Source organism: Amblyomma maculatum, chromosome 3, assembly GCF_055883805.1.
Source record: "Amblyomma maculatum isolate TAMU_Amacu chromosome 3, ASM5588380v1, whole genome shotgun sequence".
Lineage (NCBI taxonomy): Eukaryota > Metazoa > Arthropoda > Arachnida > Ixodida > Ixodidae > Amblyomma > Amblyomma maculatum.
The window spans coordinates 75,331,025-75,357,499 of NC_139346.1; the positions used below are offsets into that span (position 1 = coordinate 75,331,025).

The 26,475-nt window shown below is 48.1% G+C and overlaps 1 protein-coding gene across 10 annotated transcripts in view; it reads right to left on the minus strand.

Annotated features, from left to right (window-relative positions):
• LOC146195003 (uncharacterized) overlaps nucleotides 1-26,475 on the minus strand; it is an 82,863-nt gene that overhangs the window by 29,074 nt on the left and 27,314 nt on the right. For 4 of the 10 annotated variants that reach the window (XM_084597609.1, XM_084597613.1, XM_084597612.1 and 1 more), the window contains one exon: nucleotides 7,810-7,906. The exons of 4 other annotated variants lie outside the window; for them this stretch is intronic. The gene's annotated coding sequence lies outside the window, so the exon portion shown is untranslated. Of the gene's footprint in view, nucleotides 1-6,482; nucleotides 6,566-7,809; nucleotides 7,907-26,475 lie in introns of all 10 variants that reach the window. 2 more of the 10 variants (XM_084597610.1, XM_084597615.1) reach the window with 1 other exon arrangement.

Here is a 26,475-nt window from a genome sequence, read left to right on the forward strand (position 1 = left end):
CTGTCTACCCTTGCCACAACTAACTGCGGGCTACGCATCTGGCGCTACGTTGAGGCATTCCTAACCAAACGCACGGCTCATATCACACTCGGGTCCTACACCTCCCCGACCATCTATTTACCCAACCGAGGCACACCGCAGGGCTCAGTCTCTCACCCATCCTCTTTAACATCGCCCTAACTCCATTAGCCCGGATACTCGAGACTATACCTGACCTTCAGCACGCAATATACGCAGACGACATCACACTATGGACTACTAAGGGTTGCCCTGGCCAAGTTGAACAAACTTTGCAATTCGCTACAGATGCCATTCACACATATACAAAGGCTATAGGTCTTGCGTGTGCACCGCAGAAATCTGAGCTCCTAGTCATCAAGCCTTCCCCACGTGCCCCAACCATCACCGTACTCCTTGACAACGCTCCGATTCCCAAAGTACCACGGCTCCGACTGCTAGGTCTCCACATTCAACAGGACACTAGAGCCACCTACACCATACACCTCCTGCAGCGCCAAATCAACCAGATAACACATCTCATTCGTCGCATTTCAAGCCGCAATCATGGCCTCAAGGAAAAAGACACTTTAAGACTCGTTGATGCCCTTATCGTTAGTCGACTAGCTTACCACCTCCCCTACCATCACATCACCAAAACCAAACTCAATAAACTTAACGTCCTACACCGCTCAGCCGTTAAAGCAGCCCTCCATTTACCTCGTCATACCAGTACAATTCGGCTCCTTCAATTAGGCATTCATAACAATGTTGAGGAGATCATAGAGGCGCACCTCTCCAGCCAGCAACGTCGACTCCGCACAACATCTACAGGCACTCATCTCTTGCGCTCAATGGGCTACAATACCCCTGATCCCTCACCTCATACTCATATACCCATCCCTCCGCATCTGCGGAGCCTCCTCGAGCTCAAACCCCTCCCACAAAATATGGATCCCGAACACCACAAAGGTCGTCGCGCAGCCCGTGCCTCATATTTTTCCAAACAGTACTCCACACGCCAAGACATCATCTACACGGATGCTTCACACAATCCGGACATTCCTCACATCTGCACTGCTGTATTCCCGGACATTCGCCGCTCAACATTCAATGCCGCCTCCATCCACTGCACTAGCATCGCCGAGGCCGAATGCTTGCCATTACACTTGCAATTGCACACATCAGTCAGTTGCAGACTCAGCACACCACAATATGCACAGACTCCCAAACAGCATACAGATATCTACTGCGAGGAACCCTCCCACACTCATCTGCTAAAATATTATCTACTCTACCTACCCCTCCCGATACCATCACCATCACATGGGTTCCTGGGCATGAGGACATCCTCGGAAATGAGCGCGCTCATGCGTTTGCCCGAGAACTAAGCTTCCGGGCGCCGGTGGATGTCCTCCCCAAACCTTCATTATACAACACCATCGAGCCTCTTGACTACGCTATAATTGTTCAGTACTGTCGTCGCTGCCGTGCCACGTTCCCGCCACCACATCCCACGCTTTCTCACATCGACAGCACGTACTGGCGACAACTCCAAACACATTCGTTTCCATCTCCTCAATTTGCCCACATATTTCACCCCACGGACTTCCCACCGTACTGCACCACATGCAACGCCACCCCACCCACCCTCTACCATTACTTATGGGAATGCCCACATCCAATCCGCGTTCCTCCCGTCAAACACCCCACCCCCTCCTCCTGGGAGGCTGCCCTTCTAGCCACGCAACCTGCAGATCAGTTACGGCTGGTCGAGCGGGCTAAGCTAGAAGGAACAGCCAGAGGGCTCCTGGACTAAGAGGTCCTCCTGGGAGTGTTTACATTTTTTTTTAATAAAGTTTTTTCCTCCTCCTCCTCCACTAAGCAAGCAGTGAATAGTGCTGGGGAGATCGTCGCTCCTTTCCTAACACCTTTCTTTGTGGGATGTTTTTACTTCATGCACAATTATGATTGCTATGCAGCAACTATAGATATCTTCTAGTACTTTCCCATATGGCTCGCCTACACCCTGGTTTCGAAATGCCCGATTGATTGCCGAGGTTTCTACCGAGTCGAAAGGTTTTGCGTAATCAATGTGTGCTATTATATATAAGAGCTGGTTATATTCAGAGTGTTGTGGACATTGAGAGCGATAACCCAGTGCATTTCTCCGGCAGTTGGCAGGCGGCATTTTTCAGGTGACATGACCAGGAAGTGCGTCACCACCAAGACATTAAAGAGGCCTGTGTATCACCTTCTTTCCCCACAGCGAAACGCAATTCCCCTGCAGATGTATTGCTTTTCAGGTGCCTTTGGAATGCCTGTCCCCCTTCAAGAAGCACAGGTCAGCAAGGAACCTGCCTTAGGTGCTGACTCATCATCCACACCGCATTGTAGTTTCCCCTGCTGCTGCCGCTTTTTAGTTTCTTTGTCAAGTCACGAGATCACAGGTTTCAGGTTCATGGAAATTCATACCCAAGGAAGCATTCATCCACTCCTTGCCCTGTTTCTTTCTCAACCTCCCTCCCTGGCCTTTATTATTCGTAAGAAAAAACGTATTTAAACATCGCCAGTAATGATCGCGCTGCCCAAGCGAAGACAAGTCCTCTTGTCGAAACGTTTGCTCATCCTGCGCACTGAGGCTCTCCTTTAACCTTTGTTAAGTGCTCTTTAATCACATGACACGTACAGATAGCAAAAGGCTTCCGGTCTATGTCGAATTCAATCCTTCTCCCACGCGGTGTCACGGCGGGACTCAATCTGTGCATGTCAACTGGGGAGGATCACGTGACAAGGGTCACGTAGAACCTACGTCAAGGCTACTATCTGACTCCTTGCTCTTTCAGCAGGCTTTTCAAACTTCTTTCTCGCCTGTCTGACGACCCAGTGCGTGAATGGGATAGTGTGCGCATCCTTGCCATCTCTGCACTCTTTCGAACCTTTTTTCCTTGTTTTTCTGAGACCGGGTGGGGTGAATGGGGGAGCGGTAGCCTGGCGTACAGGAGGAAGCGTACGCGACGGCTGCGCACAAAATGTATTTTGTTCTCTCTCTCTCCCCACTTTTTTTGTGCGCGTGCTTAGTGGGGAGGAGGTTTCGGAGGTGCTGTGCGCCCGCTGCAAAGCAAAGTTGATGTTGATTACTCGGAAGTGGCACGCACCTACGTGTTTACTTGCATTTCGTTTTCTCCTCTTTTCGTTTACAATGGCAGGTCGTCAAGCCGAGTTTCGGAAACGAAGCGGTAGCAGAGTATGTTTAGAGGGAGGGAAGAAGAGCGTGATACCCCCGAGCTGGACAACTAAGGAGAGGCCCTTGTCATTCCCAATGCATCGGAGAAAGTTTGGCGGAAGTGACGTCAAAATTTGGGGTTAGCCAAGTCGGGCCATTAGCAACGGCATCGCTGTTGCTATGAAAACTCGGGCCACTAGGAACAGCGTCGCTACGGGCCTGAGGTACATGAGCGTCGCGGAGAAAGAAAATGCGGAGAGCAAAGGAGGAGGAGAGACATTGCAGCGTCCAGTCGCGGCGCGACCATGCCGTCTTCAAAATAGCGACGTCAGGGCCTCTCAAGTTTTTTCTTTCATCCATGCCTGCGAGTCTTGAGGCTGCCCATCTGGGGCAGTTAGGAAAGGAGAGAAAAAAGTAAAGCAAACCAAAAGAGCATGAAGAAGAACCACAGCCCACAGCGCCGGAGCGCCCGTCGCTAGTGACGAAAAAAAATCGCCAAAGAAAAGTGTGCAGGGGGCAAGGAAGCGCCTACTCCCCCACTCTCCCCAACCGGTCATCAAAGCGGTGGGGGAAAAGCATAGAGGGAGAACGTTCAAAATGAAAAACGCGTTGAGAGGGCAAGGCGGACCAGATTGGTAATACGTAGCCCTGACGTAGGTTCAACGTCAACCTTGTTGTCACATGATCCTCACCAGTTGACATGCAAAAACTGAGTTCTTGCCACGGCTGGTCTCCATAGTCACGCGCTTTCCTCGAGATCGGCCTTGTACGGAGTAAGCGCTGACGGTAGGGTTCCCTCGAGCTTTTCAGCGCGTAGTATTCTCGTAATCCGTTCGCGTTTTATTTTGACTGACTTTCGAAACATCAATAGTCAATGCCGAAAAGGTGTTACAATAAAATGCTGCCATTATTGGGTGCCACACACTGTGCCGCGCTGTGTTAGAAGTCTGTATTGGCTCATCTATCTCGGTCCCCGTGCGTATGTTGCTCATCGGCCGCCGGCCAAATTGCGCGAAAGGCTTTCATAGCTTTCACTAGGCTGCGAAAACGAACCATCCACCATCACTCTGGGCCAGTGATCTAAGAGCTGTCACCGAGTGGAGAGCTACCGGTATAGCAGTAGAAGCGCTATCTATACCGCCACTGTCCCCATCTATCTAGGCTACACTTCATCGTTTGTGGCATGTCCGAGCCTATTACGTCAGGCATCTTTTTTAGCGAGCTTTAGGAACGCGGCAGCAGTGGTGTTCCTAGTGTGTGTACAAAACATCTACTACATATTTTTTGTGCGGTTGTATGTGTGGCGTGGAAGCAAGAAGTAGCAAGCTTACTATTCTTTCCCTTACCGAAACGAAGGCTCAGCAAAAACGATCAGCTATATTTCGGCCGCTAACACTACTAAGACATTATTTAGCCTAGAATAAAGGGGCTTGTGATCCGAATAGCGGTAATGTTGTAGTTAGACCAGATAATTCTGTTTTGAAATACAGGTTAACCGAAGGAATTCGCTAACATGCCTACTGATATAGTGTAATGTGGGGCAAGCCATTATCTTCAGCATCGCTTTTGCGAGTAGTGACACTGTGGTCACGACGCTCGAGCATACTAAGGATCCCAGCCGCAGCGGCTGCGTTTAAATGGCGGCCAAATGTAAGGCGCCCAAATCTCACGATTGCGGTGGGTGGCTTCTTCAGCTTCTGCTGCTTCCAATGAACGAAAGCCGATGTTACGGCATCGAGTTTGACCTTCTTTGTGCCACAGCTTTGAGGAGTCAACTACCCAAACTTACTCTGCGTGAATTGACCCTTCCCAAAAGCGAATAAAAATGTCACTGTGAAACAGTAGTGCATTTTAAGCATGAGGATTAACATGGCGTATCTTAATACCCCGCAAAGTCTTGCATGTCTCTCTTTTCCTTCACTATTTCTCTTTTTCTGTTCCCATGGGACTGAGAAATACCTGAATTAACCCACCTGATGCATTCTGTCATTCTTGAAATATAGGTAATTCATACGGCGTATGTAAGCGTTGCCAAGGCCGCCGCGATCAGTGATATTCGCCAACAACAAAGATAATTTTAGGGCGTGAAGCCACCGGATTGATGACGTCATTCCGCAAGTAACGGAGCCCTTAGCTTGGCAAGGTGCAGTCATTCTTTCATTAAATACGGTGATACATGAAAAGATGCGGTGAGCTATATATCCAGTGACACACTTTAGAAAGCGTGACCGAGTTTTGATAAAAAGCACGGGCTTTTGAAGTCTAAGCTGCACGAAGGTAAGGCGCGAAAAATGTAAATAGACGCAGCGCTGACACAAGGCATTTAACAATGCGAAAACCTAACGAATGTGCAATCAGTGGGTGGCGCTGTACAAAAGGTTATGAATGAGAGGGGAGTCACTGACCTGCCTCATAGACCTGCGATAATTGCGCTGAATTGAAATGAGCCCGGCTGATTATACGAAGCTAAACCGTCCTTCGTGCCGCATCTGAATTCGCGAATGGTATCTTGAATAGCCGCTTGCTGTCACTCGACAGCGCACCAACAAGACATCGCCAACGAAGGGTTATGCTAAAAGCTATGCAAACGAGGCGTGGAACGTAGCGAAACTTGCTGTTCGCGAGCTAGTGCCGCGTGCGCTGTTGGGCACCTGCGGAAAAAGAGGTAGCATCTCGACATGAAAGAAGAGTTTTCATGAAAACGCGTGTTGGGCTTTCGGCTAATGGGAGCGTCGAACGCCGTAGCAAGACGCAGGGGTTGATGTAAGCGGCAATCTTTCCTAGATAGCAATACTTTTAGTTTATCAATAAACATACAAGGCCTGGCGCTTTACCTGACTGCGGTTTCCATAACTGTCTGGTCGCGGCATACATATAAGCAGAAACACAGCAGAAACAAAGCTGTTCTTGCTTCCCCCGAACCGATGCGAAGATGACAGGTTTATTTCATTCCAATCTCACGCGACCCTCTCTTCGTTAGGGCCGTTTAAAGCTGTCTCGTTAATAAAGACACCTAGTTTAACGCTACCGCGCGAGCATCAGTAGCATACGCTTGTCACCCTGATATAGACTGACAACGTCGCGCTCCAGTCAAATGCAGGCGGATTCGGCACGCAGGGGCCAATCAGTGGTTGCACCGCTAACGGCGCGCGGTAGCGGTAGATGGTAGCGGTAAGCGGTAGCGCTAAGCTAACGGCCGCCATGGCTGAGCTCGACCCTCGACTTTTGGGGTGAGATGCGGAAAACAAGAGCTACATACCTTTCCTGATGGATCAGGCAGCAGATGAGTAAAGCTTGTGAGAACAGTGAACATTAATTGCTATCATCTCTAAAATCAGAATGCTGAAAAGAAGCCCACGAGAAAATAACAGGTGAAAACTAGATCGCCACGCGAGAACCAAGTCTTAGCAGCAATGCTTTCTCTAATTTTACATTTATGTCACATTTAACCACTGCAAGGGTTCGTAAACGCAATAGAAGACATTTAAGACATTTTACAGGACTGTTGATTACTAACTGAGTCGTCATTGTAATCCTTACTATCATCATCATTCCTATTGCTATTATAATTATTAACTAAATGCAACGTCACTGTCGTCACTACTATCATCATTTTCACTAAGGTCATCGTCATGACCATCCCAATCATCCTTACGCTAGACAAGGAGAATTACGATCTTGTCGTATGGCCGGCGTGGAGTAGTGGTTTGCGCGTTCGGCTGAGTACCGGATGGTTAGTGGTTCAATTCTTTCTTTACATGTCAGTCTGTGCGGACACTTGCTCCAGATGTCTACAGCCCATGAGCCAAGAAAGGGTTTCGCCTTAAAGTTTTATCATCACCAGCCTAACTACATCCAATGCAGGGCAAAGGCTTTTTCCATACCCCTCCAGTTAATCCGGTCCTGTACCAGCTGCATCTACTTGAGCCCAAAGAACGTAATCTCATCAGACCACCTAAGTTTCGGCAGGAACTCCCTGCTACGCTTGCCTTGGAGTTCAGTCAGTTCCCTTGGCAATCATCAGTTTTCCTTCGCATTACACGCCTTTCCAATGTCAATTTATTCTTGATTGGAACCAGTATATCAGCAACTAGCAATTTATACTTGACCCATTCTGCATGGTTCCCGTCTCTTAACTTTACGCATATCATTTTCTGTTCCATAAGTCTCTGTGTTGCCCTGACTCTGTACTTGTGAAGTTAATATGCTCACAAATATTTTTCCAGGCTCAAGCACCCATCAATAGCAACAGAAGAGCAAACGAATAATCAGCAGCTAAGATGCAGTAAAAGGGTTTGCTTTCAGAATCTATTAATTGAATCATAAAGGTTCCATAGGAGGCCGAAAAGAACCTCTGTGTCTAGGAACGGTGTTACCGCCAGTATAGTCACGTCTATGATAACTACACGAAAATATTTGACTCTGCGTTGTGTTCAGGTTAAAAACACAGCAGTGTCATACATTTCCTTTTTACTCGCTTTTTGCAGTCGTTGACTGTTTTTTAGTTTTATAACACAGTATATGTATGCGATGGAGTTGTCTGCTTTCTACGTTATAGATGAATGTTATTTTCGCATGGACTTTACCTGCTGATTTGCCATAAAATCCTGCTGAGCACTAACGGGCGATCGGGCTTCAGCAATCCAAACTGAATAGCATGTTGTCACCCAAAGTCAAGCTTGTCTGAAATCAATCAATCAATCAATCAATCAATCAATCAATCAATCAATCAATCAATCAATCAATCAATCAATCAATCAATCAATCAACCATCAACCAACCAATCAATTTATATAGGCTAACCTGCACCGAAGCGCTGGTCTCATTACAACGCAGGAAAGGGGAAGAGGATTGATGATATAAACAAAGGTGAAATTTTAGACACAGTGAATACAGATTTAATTTGTGATAATCCAACTTCTAGCATGCCTTTACAGCGTTTAAATCCATAGTGTTCAGTTATTATTTGCAGGTTATTGGGTGGCAGTGCAGAATGCAGTTGCAGTATGCGGTGCATACGCGGTGCATACTGCACTGCGTATGCAGTTCGCAGGCATGAGATAGCTGCAAACACGATTGAAAGGCACATACGGCACGAAAACAAACAAACAAATATAGTTGCAAATAGCGCTTTTTGATTCGAGCACATTGCTTTTCTTGCCCCCTTTATTTTCAGTCTCCTGTTCTTTCAACGCTAAATAGGAGCGAACTATCGCATCTTGAGTCCCGCCTTCGGAAAGAAACATGTTCTTTTAAAGAACCTGGTCAGTCTGGCTGTAGGTAAAAACGTCATCGGAAAAAAAGGCCCGCGAGGAAGCGGCTCCTAGGAAAAATCTTCTCAAAGCAAAATTTTGTCCGGAGGATATAACCTAAAACTGGCTTGACTCGCTCGGAGAAAAAAGGAAGTTTATTGCATTCTGTGCTGACTTCGATAATAGATGAGGGCATTTTGCATGGGCTGGTTCCTCTGGATGCCTGGTTAGTAGCCTTGAATAACCGCTAACAAGAGAAAGCGCTACTGAATTACCCTCACAGATCTTTCAGAGACGAGGGGGCAACCATTCCGGTGGGCACGTCTGCATTACAGGTGGTGATAGGGAAATGAGGATGGCCGCCCTGAAGCATCCCAACCTCCGCTGCTGACGCCGGTGGTCAGCGCGCAAACAAGGCAAATACCAGGTCGCTGTTAGTACCAGACCATGCCACAATCATGCAGTGCAGGTCACCACTTCCACTACGCACTTCTACTAGTGTACGCTTCGATCAGTGAACGTCGTTGCAGCACAGTCTGATCCAGGTACACACTTGCCTTTGGTCTCTCTTTTCGGCTGCCATCATCTTTTTGTTATTGCTGTGAACGCCCCGCATGAGGATAGATCATTGCAACTCGCCATATAGAATCACTGACTGCCTTTGTAGCACAATGAAGAGCTACAGCGCGTGGAAGGAGAAAACACGCCGAGAAACAAAATCAAACCAGACTCAAGCTAAAATCATAAAAGGAGATGCATGGTCATATAAGCAAGCATGCGCTGACATAGTTAGCGTCCTCGTGTTAATTCATCGTGTAAAAGCCGCCGTTTATCACTCTATGTTAGGTAAAACACCATTCTTGAATAAATTCATTCCTGAGAAGCCGAGCGCCAGGTCAGGAGAAAAAATTGACGCTACGATACATTTGACTTCGTCCGTTTGAGGACATTTATTCCTACTTAGCAAAAATACTTTTTTCCGCGGACGTTTGTTCAGGAGACATCTTTTGCAGGGACATTTCCTCCGGAGACCTTTATTCCGGGGACGTTTTATCTGGGGGTGTGTTTAGCGGAACCCGGTCAGTGTATATCTGAAAGCAGATAGAGTGGGACAGAGTACGAAACGTCGCAAAATGCCACACCATGGTACTTGGGGCTCTTAAGATTTAAACCTGCAGTCAAATTAATTACACTCTTACTTGACATGACCCGCGTCATGTTTACTGCAACTTAGCTGAAGTCTTAAGGTAATTTGTTTTCTAAGCAAAAAAAAAAAAAAAAAGAAAAAAAACTCGTGAAGTAATCGTTGGCTATCAAGGCCATGCCTAAAATTCGTGATTTAATCCAGACCACAGTTTTCTGCACTGCGTAGATCAAATGACAAAGCTCCCTGGTCTCATGGAGGGCTCGAGTTTTAATGATCGCGTAATAATCATTCCTTGCGTAACGCTTAGGAATGTTCTGCGCCTAGCGAGAAATATTTTATCCGCACGCAATGCGTTAGCGATAGTTGAGGGGTGACGTTCTACAGGGCTTAAAGCGAACGATGATTTATTGCTTGCTACAGGCGCAACCATTGACCGTATCTAATATAGCACGAGCACGAAAATTGTGTATTGTAAAAGACTTGTAAACTAATTAAGGATTGTTGTTAGAAAAGTATGAAATGAGATCTGAAGAGTATCAAGCAGCGAATGCGGTCAATAATTTTATCGTTTCCAAAGACGCCCCACCACATAACTTCAAACGAAACGACGGAACATAAGGGGCAGAGACTGCTTAAATATGGTTGAAAGCTGAGCTCCGCGCTATTTCAGGTATGAAACAACGTCGCCTTATAACACGCACTCTGAAAACGAAGGAAGCTTGGTTCGGCGAGACCTGCAGTTGAAAAACTGCCGTTTCAGTGATCGGACTCTGACTAACTCGCATGCCAAATCGATAGGATTGATCGAAATAGCAGAAACTGTGCCAATGAAAAACGGGTTTGAAGAAGGTGAATATTCAAAGGAATCATGGAGTCGCCGAATGCAACGCAAAGTCATGTCTTGTCTTTAGGATTAATGAAACAATCCTCTGTGTCAAGTTTGGTTTGGTTTGTGGGGTTTAACGTCCCAAAGCGACTCAGGCTATGAGAGACGCCGTAGTGGAAGACTCCGGAAATTTCGACCACCTGGGGTTCTTTAATGTGCACTGACGTCGCACAGCAGACGGGCGCCTTGCTTTTCGCCGCCATCGAAAAGCGGCCGTCGAGGCCGGGATTCGATCCTGCGTCCGTGGGAACAGTAGTCAAGCGCCGTAACCACTGCGCCACCCCGGCGGGGTCCTCTGTGTCAAGTGGGTAGGTCAACAAATGCAGTAAGTATTATGAGGCCAACTCTATGCGAATTCATTTCAACGATTTGCAAGGGCGTCTCATATTGCCCTATCCACTGTATTGCAGGTTACTCCTAAAATAAAATGAGTTGCAGGTTTATGCAACCTGTTCCCTCACAAAATTGGCAGAACATGTAAATGCAAGACGTAAATACTGCTTCTACTGCCAAGCGTTGCGCTGTGGGTCGTCTATGACATTCCTGTATTGCAAAGAAGCAAGAAAGGAGTGGTTCTACGCCCATCCTTTCGTTCACTACTGCTCTACCTTACTGATAACGGCTGGATGACGCATGTTGTGTACGTACTAACCAGAGACACATATATAGAAATTTACCCCAAGTTAAGGTCAAAGTTATTTTTCTCCAAACATTTTTTTCCTGTCACGCGTTTTGACATTGCTATCACGAGTGCATCAGTTGCAACATCAGCCACTACACCGAATGCGGAATGGCAAGCCTGCCATTTGGGTCACCCAGGTGACGTGTTGCGTAAGTTGCCCATTTCCTGTTATTTCCATAATAACGTTGACCCTTGACGAGGCTATCAGAAGCAGCACTTCCTAGCTACATTGAGTCATCAAGCCGTTATGGCGTATCGGCGTGGAAGTAAATGTTGCGTTTTTGCGAAGTTGTTTCATGCAGAGTGATAACAGAGGACTAGGGATATTTGTTACGCTGACACGACGGAAGGCCAGCGATGTTGGATCACCGCGGTGCTCTTTGGGCCGCATAGATACCTTTTGCATCAGCTCGGTTTTGGTAGTAAAAAATGATACCCTGCAGTACGCGATGCAGAAAAGAAAGAGATACGTCTCATTTTTTTTTTTGAACATCAGCGCTGCACTGTTTCGAGTAATTTTGAGGACGTTTCGAGACTTTAGTTTGCGTTTTGTGAGATCGTATTGCCAAGCGTGACGGGTACGAAAAACAGCCCTCTTGGTGGGCAGGATTTTCATTTGCACATGTGCCACTTCACAAATTTCGCTGTTCACAGTGATATGGTATGACATTGATGTGGTTCTGGTTGGCGATTCTATAGTTATGGTATGGTAATGTTCAGTATGGGTTGGTTCGGCTTATAGCGCTTAACGTTACAAAGCGGTATCGGCCAGGACGGGAGCCGTTGTGGAACTCTTTAGATTATATTCGCTTGCCTGGGGCTCTAACGCGCGTCGACACCGCGCCGCACCAAAGCCAAATACAAGAGGGAGGTGTCTTGGTGACTTTGGCAGTACTTGTGTTTTACCTCCATTGAAATGAAGCAGCGTTGTCGGCAATTGCGATGCGATAAGGCACGATACGCTAGGTTGTGGTTTTGTGTGGCACAACAGGTCCGTGCAAGTAAGCAAATCTGATTGAAAACGCGTGCGCCAACATTTAAGTGCGCACAGAATAATACGCTTACATCCAATCATTTCAGTTGTGTAACACGTTTTCTGTTTTATTTGTTAATGTTTTCGGTGCGAAGAGCTGCTTCTAGACAATAAAATGAGATACAGTGGATTTATAGTTGGCTACACAATGGCTTAAATTGTGACGTCAACCCGAGCACAATGAATTAGCATACATGCTAAGCCAGCCTACAGGGTATGCCGATGCTACTTGACGCTTTTATTCTGGTGTCCATCTTTTTACTCTTCGCATATAGTGACATTTATATGCAAAAAATACCCGTTCCTGCTCTGAGCGCTGTTGCATTTTTTTTAACAGCTTGAGAAACGCAGAAAATAAACTAGTCCTTCGGAACGCCATTAGTACTTCGATGATGCAAAAAAAAAAAAAAAGCTGTGCGTCATGGCGGACGCGACTCGCTCGCGTTAATCTGCGTCATGCGGAGCTAAGTTTCAGGTGAAATGCGCTACGAGACAGGCGGAACGTCAGGCGGATAGAAGCTGGAAAAAACTGCTTAGGAGAAACAATGCACTCAGATGAAGCACATCAATCAAACAAAGCTTTCTGCTGTTATCGGTATGGTGACGTCTAGAACTGTACGCCCAGTGTACAGGAACGTCGAAAAGAAAATTCTAGATTACAGATGCATTTATTCATGAGCAACGTAAAAAAATCTCAAGAAAACGGTTTATCGCTCGGGGTTAGTGACATTTCATGAAAGGCTGAGTTCAGCGGACAAGCACAAAATAACACTTTGGGTGAACAACCGCGAAATAATAGGCGGTGCAACAGTGTGCAGATAAAGAACAATGGTGGTGGTGGTTTGGGCGCTGCGCATATGTTTTGCTCGGCTATAAGGACTTTTTGCAATCCCACTTTCTTTTTGCAAGTACAGTGCTTTGGCAACTGAGGTTACTGAATTTAATTACTTAAAAAAGAAAGTAACATTTCTCAGAAGTTTGGATGGAGATGCAGCAGCTGCATTAGGGTTTGTTACAGAAAATATGTTCTTAAACGGGATTCTCGTTCTTTCGGGGACACTGCGCTAACAGCTCCGTATTTCTCGAACTCGTTTTCTTCCTTTTAACGAAAATATTTCATAGAGCGAAAAAAAGAAACAGGAATTGTTTATAGCGACACCATAGAGAAAAGCTCTGGAATAAATTCGACCATAAGTGGCGGAGGCAATGCAGTAGGCGACAAACGAGCGCACGGGTGTAGCCCTGAAATCAACTCTTTATTGGCCTGACTTGCGCCCACAAATAACTAAGCTGCTCAGCGGCGACAATAGCCGCAAAAGGAGCTTCCTGGTCATCGACCTACGAATTCCCGCTTTATGCAGCAACACTGAATTTAAACTCGGCGAAGAAACATCTAGATAAACTAACCGATGATAACAACAACCTGGAACAATGTGAAAGCTTTCGGAATTGGCTGGAAGTATTCGAGATACATTGTTGTGCATCTTGCTCGACAAAGAAAACGATAAAGCCGTGTCCAAACTGAGCGTGAAGAAATAAAGTTTATAAGATAGTTCGATGCACTACAAGCAAAATGATAAGGCCGCACGCCAGCGTTTGTTAGAAAACAAATAAATATTACACGAATCGCAGCAATCTGGGGTACTTCAACTTGCGTGCGGACATCGCACAGTATGCACATGAGCGCTTTGGGTTTCGCTTCCACCGAAACGCGGCTTCCGTGAGCGAGGTCAAACTTGCGTACTCGAGCTCAGAAGTCAAATACCGCAACTTATTGCTCGCCTTGGCTGGAAATAAAGTTGGAGCAAATAAGAAAGACACAGTGGTTCAAACTATGTTTTGAATTGGAATGCAGTGCCCTGGTCTGGAAGCAATAATAGGCGCTCATATTTGCGACAGAAGTGTAGCATGTGTCTATACATGACCCGAAACTTAAGTCTGCCATCGAGGATGCCAGTCATTGTCTGGCGCATAAAACATACAGTCCCCTATTGCAGTAAAGATAAATTGTAAACATCATGAAACGGCTGGTAATTCACCAGTTTTCGGGATAATGCGCAGTTGGACACAATAGCTATACCTTTGGGTAGGGCGGTTGCATGCAATCGTTAAATGTTTTCGATGAGAGCAATAACCACCCCTAAGATGAAAGCGCAGCAGGCTAATAATCGTTGAGTTCAAAGGAACCATTTTTATGTTGTTCAATGTAAATTATTGTAATTATGAAGATACTTGATCAGAATGTAGAAGAAAAATTTCACGTTGATGGTGCAATCGGAACCCATAACCCCCGAATTCGGCATTCGGTGCTGGTTGCTACAAAGCTACAGTGATGGTTAATTGATCGTCTGCTTTATACTGTATGTTGCCACTAACCTATCCTTCAGTGTTCGTCAGCGTGACTCCATAGCGGCAGACGTGGTAGGTTTTGTGTCCCCGCGAGTGACATGTAGAACATGCTCTAACGAGATAACAGTGGCGCTCGTGCGCGACATTTAGGCACTGAACAATGCTAACAGATCATCGTCCATATGCAGCTTGCAAGTTGCTCGCATAATCTTGCGGTTTTCACACCTAGAACTTTCGAATACTCTGAAATTTCTACTAGCATATTTATCTCTTGTTTGCCTGTGAGATAGATTATTAGCGTCTACACAGCCTTAAGCAAGTTCAGCCTCTCTATGTTCACTTTAGTGCGGCAACAGGTTGTCGGCAAACGTACACCCAGAGCGGAAGGTTTTCTTCTGCTACTTGTACACTCTGTGACGTTCGAACTCGAAGAGTCATCCGCGTCGCTATGAAAGTGGTACGACTGAGAGTATTCAAACTTTGAGGTTCCCCAGAGGACATTTTCTCTATAGGCAATGAAGCCGTAGCACTGTTCATCTCGATCGATCGTTTGTGCAGAAACCTGAAGGCGTTCGTTCAAAACGTTTGTTGAGGAACAGTTTCTGACACACAGGTCAGAAACTGTTCGTATTTATGAAAGCAGCCTATAATAGTCGGCTAGTTTGTCAAGTTGCTTCCCGGCCTTGACATTTTAAGCTTCCTTTGGCATATAGCCGGATATCGTCACTTTGTTAGATGGACTCTTTGAGCGACTGTGGCCAGATGAAATCTGGGACTCTCTTTCGTACCGAGTGAATAAATTATATCCATGTCTTGCTGACACTTCTCGAACATTGCAGGGTTACTCCCCATGCACATGTCTTGTCTTGCCGCGATGGTTGCTCCGCACCAGAGAAATCCTTAAGAAACGGTGGCTTTTGGAAGCCAGAGCAGCAAACAAGGGTTAATGCCTCAAAATAAATTTCGTGAAAATAATGTATGGCTGTCAACATGTAGGGATAAGTAATGATAATTTGTGGGAACTTCCTAACCCACTATTACTCTAAACCCTCTTTCTCTTTACTAACAGACACTCATAATAACTGGAAATTAACCTTTTACTTCGAGCACTTTTGAGCGAGGCGCCCGCACGAGGCCCGCTGACTCCCTCAGAACTGCAATTTCTGAAGCTGCCAACAGAAGACGCTAGTGCCGCGCCGTTTCGCCCAAGTTTCTCATTTTAGCAGAAAGAGCTCAAAACCATGTCGAACGGAGAGCAATATGAAAATTATGTTTTATCACGTCGGAGCAGCAAAAGCCCGATTTTCATTATTTGTGAAGGAAGAAGTGGGTGAAGTCTGATACAAGTTTACGCTCCCCTAGATATAGGATGCGCTTTGCATGCAGTGCATGTTCGAGATATTTTTGTTAGTACTACAACACTTTGTTAATACAACAACCGTCATACACTGCACTGTCTTTGGCCAAGTAGATTCCGTGTGCTGTGCGATGTCAGTGCACGTTAAAAAACCCCAGGTGGTCGAAATTTCTGGAGTCCTCCACTAATGCGTCTCTCATAGCCTGAACCGCTTCGGGAAGGTAAATCCCACAAACCAAACCATTATTTTTATTACGTTATTCCTACTCCTAAATTGCATCCCGTCAGCACTATTGCTGCAGTGCTGCGCTGCAGAAATGTCAGCAAATAAACAAAGCTAAATAATGGCACACAAAAGCAAATACAAATAAAAGTTGACTGGCATAGCAATATTAAAAAAAATTAGAACAGTGGTAGCCCAATAAATATGCTAGCAACTTGCTAGACAAAAAAGGGAAAGAAGATAGCAAGAGTACAGTTCTTACATTGTAGCCTGCTGACGTCTGGCCATCAAAACGTAAAGATCGTTGCCAGTGGCTTAAACAGGAAATAGTAGTTTGCATGATTTGTTTACTACCAACGGGTTAAAGTACGCTTAATTAAGAGACTGGCTTGGTATGAGGTGCATGCGGAGTGTAAGAATAAATAAGTTGCAGCCCATTTCCACAGTTTGCCATGAACACGCTATCTCTACACCGGGGTCTAAGTGGTGCTGTGTTTGCTATAGTAACAGAGTGCGCAGCCATATTGAAGCGAAAACCTTCCCTAGGCTAGTCAACACCGGGTCTTGCGTGCGTGTGATCACTTTTAGTCACAACTGCGCATGCGTGAACTCACTAAGAGAGGTGCAGGTGTTTGAAGCGAAACGTTTCACTATGAGGCTCAGAGCCGACCTTCCAGTATGCCGTTTGCCATGTGCCATATGCCATGACGTCACAGCCAAGGCCAAATGCGCTGCCCCCTCACCAAGCTCTGCCGGCGTTCCCTAGCAACGCTTAAGAGGTGTCCGACTCCTCCTCATTAAAAAATTAGTATCCATCCGGGAATCGAACCTCCATTCCTTTGATCCCCAGCCGAGCGCTTAACCGCTGTGCCACGCTGCTTTTTTTTTTTTTTTTATTTCCTATTACCAATGATATTTACAGTGGGGCAAAGTCAAATTGTAACGCCACGAAGCGCTCTAGCAAAAGGAAGGGTTCGCAAAGTTTCAAAAACGCTTTAGGTTAGCCAGTTCCCTCAAAACTGGCATCCATTCAGGTTTCTCGCTTTGAGTATTACAGATGGCGGTCAGGTTGTTGATACTCTCAATGAAATGCTCCCTCGCTGAGCGAGCATCCACGTCCGCGTGTCTCACAGCCATTCTCGTTTTCCATACACTGTGGAGGCAAAGCAGCATGAATAAGTCATATGGCACACCCTCTTGATTTGGACCGACAGGAGCCGTATATCATAGGGTGTAATTGGTAAGTCCTTTTTTTAAAGTCCTCTGCAAGATATCCCACAGAAAGACTGCATCCCAGCAGCCAAGAAAAATATGGTCTATGGTTTCCGGCTTATGGAAAGTCAAGCAGTCCACCGACCACGGAACAAAAACCTTTTTTCCTCAACCACGGTTTAACAGGTAATGTACCAGTGTGTAATAGGAAGAAAAATCTTTTTGCTGACGACCGTACTGGTATCTTTTAACTCTTTTTTTAGGACCTCCTTACTTTCCCCTCCACAGTGCAATGGTCGATACAACAGCACTGGCATCATTACATCAAGCAGGTCCTTATACATTTGCTTTTGGGTTACAGCGCTTACGTATTCCATTGAGAATCTCACTTTTAAAATGTTAAAGGAAGCCACAACCTCACGCAAAAAAACACTCAGTCTTCTGTGTTTAAAGTTGCTAGAGGACAGTAAAAATACGGGTAAGTCTTGTCTCAGCCTGACTTGAAAGACCGTTTGCAGAAAAGAGCCGGTTTGGTTCCGTAAGAACATAAACCTGGGGCCGAATCCAGCAGAGGTTCCTTTTGTGAACCGTTCTCTACCAAGATGACGTCAATTTGACGTCAGAAAGACAGCGGCCGCCACCTCATGGCGAGCACGGGAAAGGCAGCGGCCAATCAGCGATGGCGCCAGATCGTAGGCTCGTCCACCACCAGCATGTGACTTTTTCTGGTACCAAATACTTGTACCAAAGTGGTGTTAAGCACGAACTAAATCTAATAATTACATAGTAATGCAAACTAGCGGATAATAGACTGAAATACTCTCAGAAACTTCCTGTTAACAACAGCCAAGCAATTTTCTAGGCTCATGAGTACTTTTTACGCCGCTAGATGGTGTCGCGCGCGCGGAGGCGTCGTCTGCTTCCTCGCTCGCTGTGAAATTTTTGTAAGTTCTGTCTTTCGCACAGAATGGCAGATATCCTAAGAACAAGGTCTACCACGCCCGTAGTATGCAGTCCGAGTCACGCTAGCTCTATGACGGAGGAGTTGCTGCCGCCGTTGCGAGTACGAACGAGCTACTTGATACCGGCACCGCGCCGGCGCCTGCCTATGTAGCGGGGCTGCGTCCGTAGCCTTATCGGCCGCTCAAGCATCTTGAGTATGCGTGAACCTTCCGTGAATAGCTGTCAATGTAGGACGCAGCCGATGACATATGGAATCCGACCGCACTCGATCCAGTCAGCCATCGTCTGCTCCCCTTCCGTTGATGTAGGAGGGAGCAAAAACTCAGCCCGCACACTTACGGACGCGAAATATTTGTCTCTATGACTGCCGGATTCAAATGGTCGCACTGCTGTTGACCGAGAGCTCCCTATCGCAAAGTAGCGATCGAAGCGCGTAGAGCACCTTTGCTTCTGACGGCACCCAGGCATACGCCCCTTCGTCCCCACTTCGCTTCGCGGTCAGCACACAGCCTTAGCCAGTGTTGCCGCAAAACCTCCTGAGATATGTAGAAGGTGTCGTCTCGTTTTTTTTTACTGCGTCAGCTTACTAAAACAGCAAAGTGCTGCCCCCCCCCCCAAAAAAAAAAAAAAAAAAAAAAAAAAAAGATACCATGGCCGTACTCAAGCAGCTGCGCGGCGCGCACCGTCGCTCGACTACGACCATGAGGCGCCACAGCGAGCGCAGAGCGGTTCCATTTAGAAGCAGACCAACTCATCGCAGTTCCTGCGCCGGCCGGCAAAACGGTTCCTTTTGGAGCGATGGCCCCGCCCCGTGACGTAGGCGAAAAACGCGGAGCCGCCTCCGGGAGTTTTGGGGATCACGCCAGACGTGACGCAGCAACCAATTAGGAGCAGCGAAAGGAACCGGTTCCCGAACGAAACAGTCACTGGATCTGGCCCCTGGATACTATTTGTCGTAAAAATGAATGGGCCAAACCAAGTTGCGTCCTGTCGGCGATCTCTTCGGCCCACTCAGTGACCCGAGCCTGGATGGCCGGGTCCGAGCAGCGCAGCACTGCCTCCCACTCCTCCAGAGATGGAGCTGGCAGCAATTCGGCGGGTGGCGGATAGGCCGCGCACCCCCATGTAATGTGGTCTAAAGTAGCGTCGACGCCACACTCTTTGCATTCAGGGTCAACCTGCTCTTTGAATATATATGAATAAACTTAGGGGCAGGGGAAGGAGCGGGTTTGTAGCTGGCGCCAGAGTATCTCCTGGGCCTTGCTTAATTAATTGTGTGGTGGAGGGAAGATGCGCCTTCCCAGGCTAAAATGGCGAGTTATATAATGAAACGAGAGCAAGCCCTCCCTCGCGCCCGCGGGAAACGAGGTGCTCACCGCCCGGCCGACGAAACCTCGGGCATATTCGTGAGCCTTCTCGTTCCCGGGATTGCCCGAGTGAGCCGGAACCCATACCAGTTCTATCGTCCTACCAGGAGCTGGACGGTAGCTTTTAAGGATATTCCTGGCGGCAGCCGACAGATGGCCCCTCTCGAAATTCCGTACGGCTGTTTTGGAATCACTGACTATAACATCTGCTTCGGTAGAAGCGATAGTCAGCGCGATGGCTGCTTCCTCTGCAGCCTCGGAGGTTCTGGTGCGTACAGTAGCTGAAGCTAAGATTTTGGTAGGCGTGGACTCACGGGCCCCATCATCATCATAATCATCATCATCATCAGCCTGATTATACCCACTGCAGGGCGAAGGCCTCTCCCATATTTCTCCACTTAACCAGGTTCTGTGCTAGCTGCATCCGTGATTAAGACATCACGGGCCCCAGTCACCGCACAAATCGCGAAACCGCGGTCCGTCTCTTCATATTCGGCCGCAACCGAATGGTTTCCTTTGTATTTGGTGTGTAGTGCACGTGCGCGTGCTAGTCGCCTGCCTTCGTGGTGAATGAGGTGCATATTCTTAGGGAGGGGCTTGATAACAAGCTCCTTCCTGATTGCTGTGGGTATTTGCCTGGGATCGCCCGCCATGGGTTCGGCATTGATGCCTAGCCTCAGCAAGACAAGCTTCCCGGCTTTGGGGCCCGCCAGTCTGGAGTACTGCGCTATTAAATGCGCTTCCTTGAGTTCATCAAGTGTGTTGTGCATTCCAAGAGCTAAGAGCCTATCGGTTGAGGTGTTTCTCGATAGTCCTAGTGCAGTCTTGTAAGCTTGCCGGATAAGACATTCAACCTTTTGCTTTTCGTCTTGGTAAAGGTGCAGCTAGGGCAGGGTGTAGACTAGCCTGGTGATGACGAAAGCCTGAATGAGTCGACAGGTGTCGCGTTCTTTCACGCCCCTCCTCTTGTTGGCTATTCGCTTGGTCTGGCTGTTTGGGTGACTGTTGTGGTCAGTTTATCTAATGTTCTTAAATTTATATGGTTACTCTGAATGAACATGCCTAGGATTCTGATGGTGTCTACTTGTTTGATTGGCAGTCCTTTGAGCTCTACCCTGATTGCAGGAGGCGGAGGTCTGTTCTTTCGATTGGGGACTTCTCGAACTACAAGGAGTTCGGACTTAGAGGGTGACCATTCAAGACCCGCCCTTAGAGCGTAAGTCTCAATGGTGTCGACTGCGTCCTGAAGCACACTTTCTATTTGGGCATCACTTCCCCTGTTCACCCACAGGGTAATGTCGTCCGCGTAAAACGTATGCTGTAGCCCTTCGATGGCGGCGAGTCTGGGAGGCAGTGTTATCAGTGCAATGCTGAAGAGGAACGGCGACATCACAGAACCTTGTGGTGTTCCCTTTCCGCCCAGAGATATGGGGTCTGATTTGATCGCGCCGAGAGTGAGCTCGGCCGTCCTGTTCGTAAGGAAGGACCGGACGTACCCGAAGACTCTCTCTCCAGGATTCAAAAGCGAGAGGTTTTCTAATATCGCCTCGTGCGAGACGTTATCGAAGGGTTTACAGAGATCAAGCCCAGGTATTGCCCTCGTTCCATGACAGTACCTGCGATCCATAACATCCCTCGACAGCTGCATCATGACATCCTGCGTAGAGAGGTTGGGTCTGAATCCTATAATGGTTGAGGGGATGAGGTCGTTGTCCTCTACATAACCCTGCAGCCTGTTGAGAACGATGTGCTCCATTAATTTGCCTAGGCACGACGTTAACGAAATGGGTCTTAGGTTTTCTATGTTATGCTTCTTCCCTGGTTTCGGTATGAATGTCACTTTGGCATGTTTCCATTCTTGCGGTACCTCTCCTTTCCTCCAGTAGGTGTTCATGAGGTCAGTTAGGGCCGAAACTGAACCGATATCTAGGTTCCTGAGGATTTTGTTTGAGAGGCCGTCTGGTCCCGCCGCCGAGGTCGTCCTGAGTTGTCCTATCGCGTACAACATCTCCGCTTCCATAAAGTCCTCGTCCAACTGTTCATTGGAGAGTCCTCCATACATAGGGAGTGGGCTAGTGCTAGGTGTCGTGTTCAGGTGCATTTGACATAGTGCATTTAGTAGCTCCGCGTCCGTACCTTCATACTTTTGTATAATTTGTGCGAGGTGATCCCGCGCAGCAGATTTTGTTTGCGTTGGGTCGAGCAAGTGTCGGAGCAAGAGCTATGTTTTCTTACTGCCGAGCTGTCCGTTCATTCCATCGCAGATTTGCCCCCACTGTTGTTTCTCCACGTCGTTGGCATGTGCCTCGACCTGCCTTTCTAGTTGCGCAATGCGCCTTCGCAGTGTTCTGTTGAAACGCAGCTTTTTCCAACGGCAAAGTAAACTAGCGTGAGCCTCCCACATGTGCAGTAGCCGCGCGTCCGTGGTTGTGTTGTCCTGACCTGCGGATTGTTTTCGGCTGTGGTGCTGTGAACGTCATTAATAAGTGCGCTGGTCCAGTCTTAATGGTCGGTTATGTTGGAGGGGGCGGTTTGTTCCCTCAGTTTGCTAAATTTGTCCCAGTCCGTAATTGTGGCTTTTGAGGTTAGGCGTTTATGTGGCGTTGTGTTGAACTTGACGGAGATAATGTAGTGGTCACTGCCTAGCGAGTGTTGCGTGTTGTTCCAGCGAGCGTCCCGAATGTTTCTGCTTAGTGTTAGATCAGGAGAGTTGTCTGCACTTACGCTGTTCCTTATTCTAGTGAGTTCCTGTGGATCTTTAAGAATGGAGAAACCAAAATCTTGGGCTGCTTCCCAGATTCTGATGCCTTTGGGCGTGGTTTTATTGTAACCATATGCCGTGTGACGTGCGTTAAAATCGCCTACCACCAGTAACTGCGCCCTGGCTGCGAGCTTTAGTACCTTCTCTAGTAGACGCGGTATTCCTGAGCCCGCGTCTTTGGGTGAGCTGTACAAGTTTAGGATCTCCTTTTTTCCTAAGGACAATTTCTAGCAAAGTGTAATTGACGTCGGTGTCATCGAATGTGTGCTGTATGGCGGTGATGTTTCGCTGAATGAAAGTCGCGGTGAGCTGGTCCCGCTTGTTCGACACGCCTGTTTGTACAAAAGCTTTGTAGCCTGGTAAATTGATTGGTCCCCTATTTTCTTGGAGCGCTATTACATCTGGTTTGCTAGCTGAGTTTTGAATGTGGAGCAGCAGGTTGCCCCGCTTGCCGCGGAACGTCCTGCAGTTCCACTGCCATACCTCAATTTCTTGGCGAGGGGCCATCTTTGTGCTGAAGATTTGGCAAGGTTGTCGGAGTTGCCGACAACCTGTCGATAATTATATCTAGTCTGGCGGATTGACTGGCAATTGCTGTTTCTATGGCTGCTACTTTAGTTTCCATGGCTGCCACTCTAGTTTGTAGGTCGTCTAAAATTTTATCCTGTGTGTCCATACGGGCGTTGCTAATTGCATCCCTATCAGTGAGACTTTTGTTTAAGGCATTGAGTCTGGCGTGATGGTCAGTTGTGTTGGCATTAATTATGGCTTCGAGTTTCCTGATGTCCTCGTCCCTGGTTGGTTCTAGAGGGGTTCCCTCAGGGGAGCTTTCCAAAGGTTCTTTGGCTTTGATGCCCTGCTCGTCCCTGGTTGGTTCCTGAGGGGTTCCCTGAGGGGAGCTTTCCACAGGTTTTTTTAGGTATGACTTCCGGCTCACTGTCCGAGGGTGCCGGACGTTTTAAGCTATTGGATGATTCAACCTCCATATCTTGTGGCACAGTCGCATTTACGACACACGTGTTAAGAACGCCAGTAGGTAGGGGTTTAGGACTTTCCGTTTGTTTTGATGTAGGAACTGACGCTCTCGTGATTCTTTCGAGGGTTTCTATTCTTTTCATTATGTAAGCCAACTGCTCTCTCAGAAGTTTGTTTTCTGCTGCCAGCTGCTTTTCTAGAGGAGTGGAAGGCGCCATAATGGCTGCACTGCTCACCTGTGCGTAGGTTCCTTGGCTTAGAAGCGGGGGGAATGCTTGGTTCATTCCTTCCTTTGTCCAAGCTGCGGGCTTTAGGCTGGTCGGTCCGGCCGAGATCGTGGTGTCTGGTCTCCCGGCTCGGTGTCCAAGTTTCACAGTCATGCCACTGTTCGGCTGTCGCTTGAAGCGGAGTTCACACTTCCTAGAGCCCGTGAGGTGTTGGCCTCTGCATACGACGCACCTTGGCGTGCAGTCAGGTTGCTCTTTCGTTGGATGCTGCATTCCGCACCTCCTGCAGAGGCTTTTCCTCTCCTTTATGCAGACGTCTGCGCGGTATCCAGGCTTCCAGCAATTGAAGCACCTTTCCACCTTGTTCCTAAAGGGTTCGCACCGGTAAACTCCCGAAGCGAACCGCATTCCTGTGGGTACCTGCGTGATGCCTCTGAAGGTCACCACGACAGACCTTGACTTTCCTATACGTCTGGCGTCGGCGATCTCGTATTGGGGGTTCAATTTCTGGATGTTCTCAACAATCTGCTGGTGCGTCTGTCCATCGAGCGCTCCACGTAGGAAGCCTTTAATGCAGTTGTCTGGTGCCGCGATGTACGCATTAACGCGTAGCGTCTGGTCTTCGATTTTCACCTATTGCAGGGCTACGGTCCTTTTAGTGCAAGACGAGCTTACTGTGAAGGAGTTATTGGTGGGATTGATCCTCACCTGATCGAGGTACTGGGCTTCCTCGAAGTTTTGCTCGGCTCCTTTACACACGGCGCGCAGGAGCGTCTCTGCAGTGGTTGCACGGAGGTTAAAACCACCTTGAGGCCTAAATACCACTTTATAGTGTTCTATCGGTAGTCGAGGTAGCGGCTTCCTTCTCGGTAGCTGCCTCTTGGCCGGGGGCTTAGGAGCTGCGTTGGCGTCCGTGACCGGAATCGGCGGTGTGTTGCCAGGCTTCGGATGGGCCCTGTCGTGGGCTTTGATGGCCAATGTCCACAATGCAGGATTGTTATATTCCTCCTCGGTGATCTCGTCCCCCTCCACCGTGTACACCATGGTGTCGGATCGCGGTGGAACTTGATGTGGAACTCAGTCGGAACGCGGCGGCCTAGCTCGCCCGCGTAGCCGATGATCACAAAAATGCCCAAAAATGGGCCACAGGACGGTACTTGTCAACTGACAGTCACTCTACGTGGTCACCACCAGCGTTCTTGAGTCGTGTAGAACCAAACTCGCGAACAGAAAAGTTCTTGTCGCAGGAGCCCATGTGAGGCATGTCCTCACAGTCCAAGCGAACGGGCAAAACCCCCTCAGCCGCCGAGGTCGGGCTCGAATCTGGGTACTCCGGCACAGTAGTCGGGCGTCTTTTCAGCACATTCCCGAGCCAAACAAATTTGTACGACTTCTCTCCTAAACCGAATCCCAGACGAAAACCGCCAGCAATCGGTGGAATTTCTGGACGCTAACCCTTGACATAGACAATGCTTGCAAAACATACCAGACTTTCGCAACAATGAACAAATTGCATATCACGGCGCGCCCCGCCGGGGTGGTGCAGTGGTAAGACGCCCGACTACTGTGCCGGAGTTCCCGGGTTCGAACCCGACCACGGCGGCTGCGTTTCGATGGAGGCGAAACGAAGAGGCGTCGTGTGCTGTGCGATGTCAGCGCACGTTAAAGATCCCCAGGTGGTCTAAATTACTCCGTAGCCCTCCACTACGGCTCCTCTTTCTCTCTTTCCGCTTTCATTCCCACCTTCCTCCCTTCCCTTACGGCGCGGTTCGGGTGTCCACAGAGCAAGTGTGACAGTTACTGCGCCTTTCCCTTCCTGTGAACCAATTTATTATTATTATTATATCACGGCGCGGGTCATGAAACGCGACTGATAATTCCGCTTGTGTACCGTGAAGATGATAGCGGGATTCCGCGCGTGACAGATACTGCGATTAACGTGCAATTTGAAAGTACCAAAGACTAAAATAGTTAATTGACTCAATTAGGCTGACATCAAGGATATGACGTCATCCATCTGTCATCAGCTATGAGGACCAAAAGAGAACGAGTGTGTTCGAACGCCGCTGGGCGTTCGAGCGCACTCCGAAATAACTGAAAAAGTTGCGGTAGCGCTCGCTTGCGTAGGAACGGAAGCAAAATTCATAATTAGTCACAACAAAGCAGCCGTCTACAATTACTCAAAGGGGAGGATCGCACCAGAAGCGGCGAGAATCCTGACCGGTGTCACGAAATCGGCGCCCATTTTCATCAAGCCGGTACGGCGCGAGGCCCGCACGGCATCGCGTGGAAGGCATGGAGAGAAAAGCCCCCCTTCCCCGCGCGGGAGAGCGTGTAGCTTTGTACGCGTTGCCGTCACCCTCTTTCCCCTTGCCCGGGGAGGACGGTGGTTCATCGGCCTGGAATGCGCCAGAAAAATGGAGAACTTTCAATGGGACCTGGCCAATGACGACGCGCGGCTCGGCTGGAGGAGAAGAGAGAGCTATAACCAGCGAAGCTAAGTGTGTGTGCGCGCTAGCTTTGACGCGTGCTAACAAACAGACGCGGCGCGCCCTATTTAAAGCGGCCGCGCCGCTTGTTGAGTCAGTCAGTCAGTCAGTCAATTTGTCAGTGTTCTGCGACGTGCTCGCCTCTGCTTCGGCTGGACTCCCGGGGATCACCCGCTGCTGGCAAGCCCACGGACTTTCAAGGGAGCGGCGCTCGTCTCGTATGGCGGCCACATCGTGACTCTTGAGGCGTCGGACTGCAACAGTGCCCGGTGAACAGTTTGGTGTTTGTTTATGTACTCTCTCGTGTTTCATCTGTTGTAAAGCCTCTA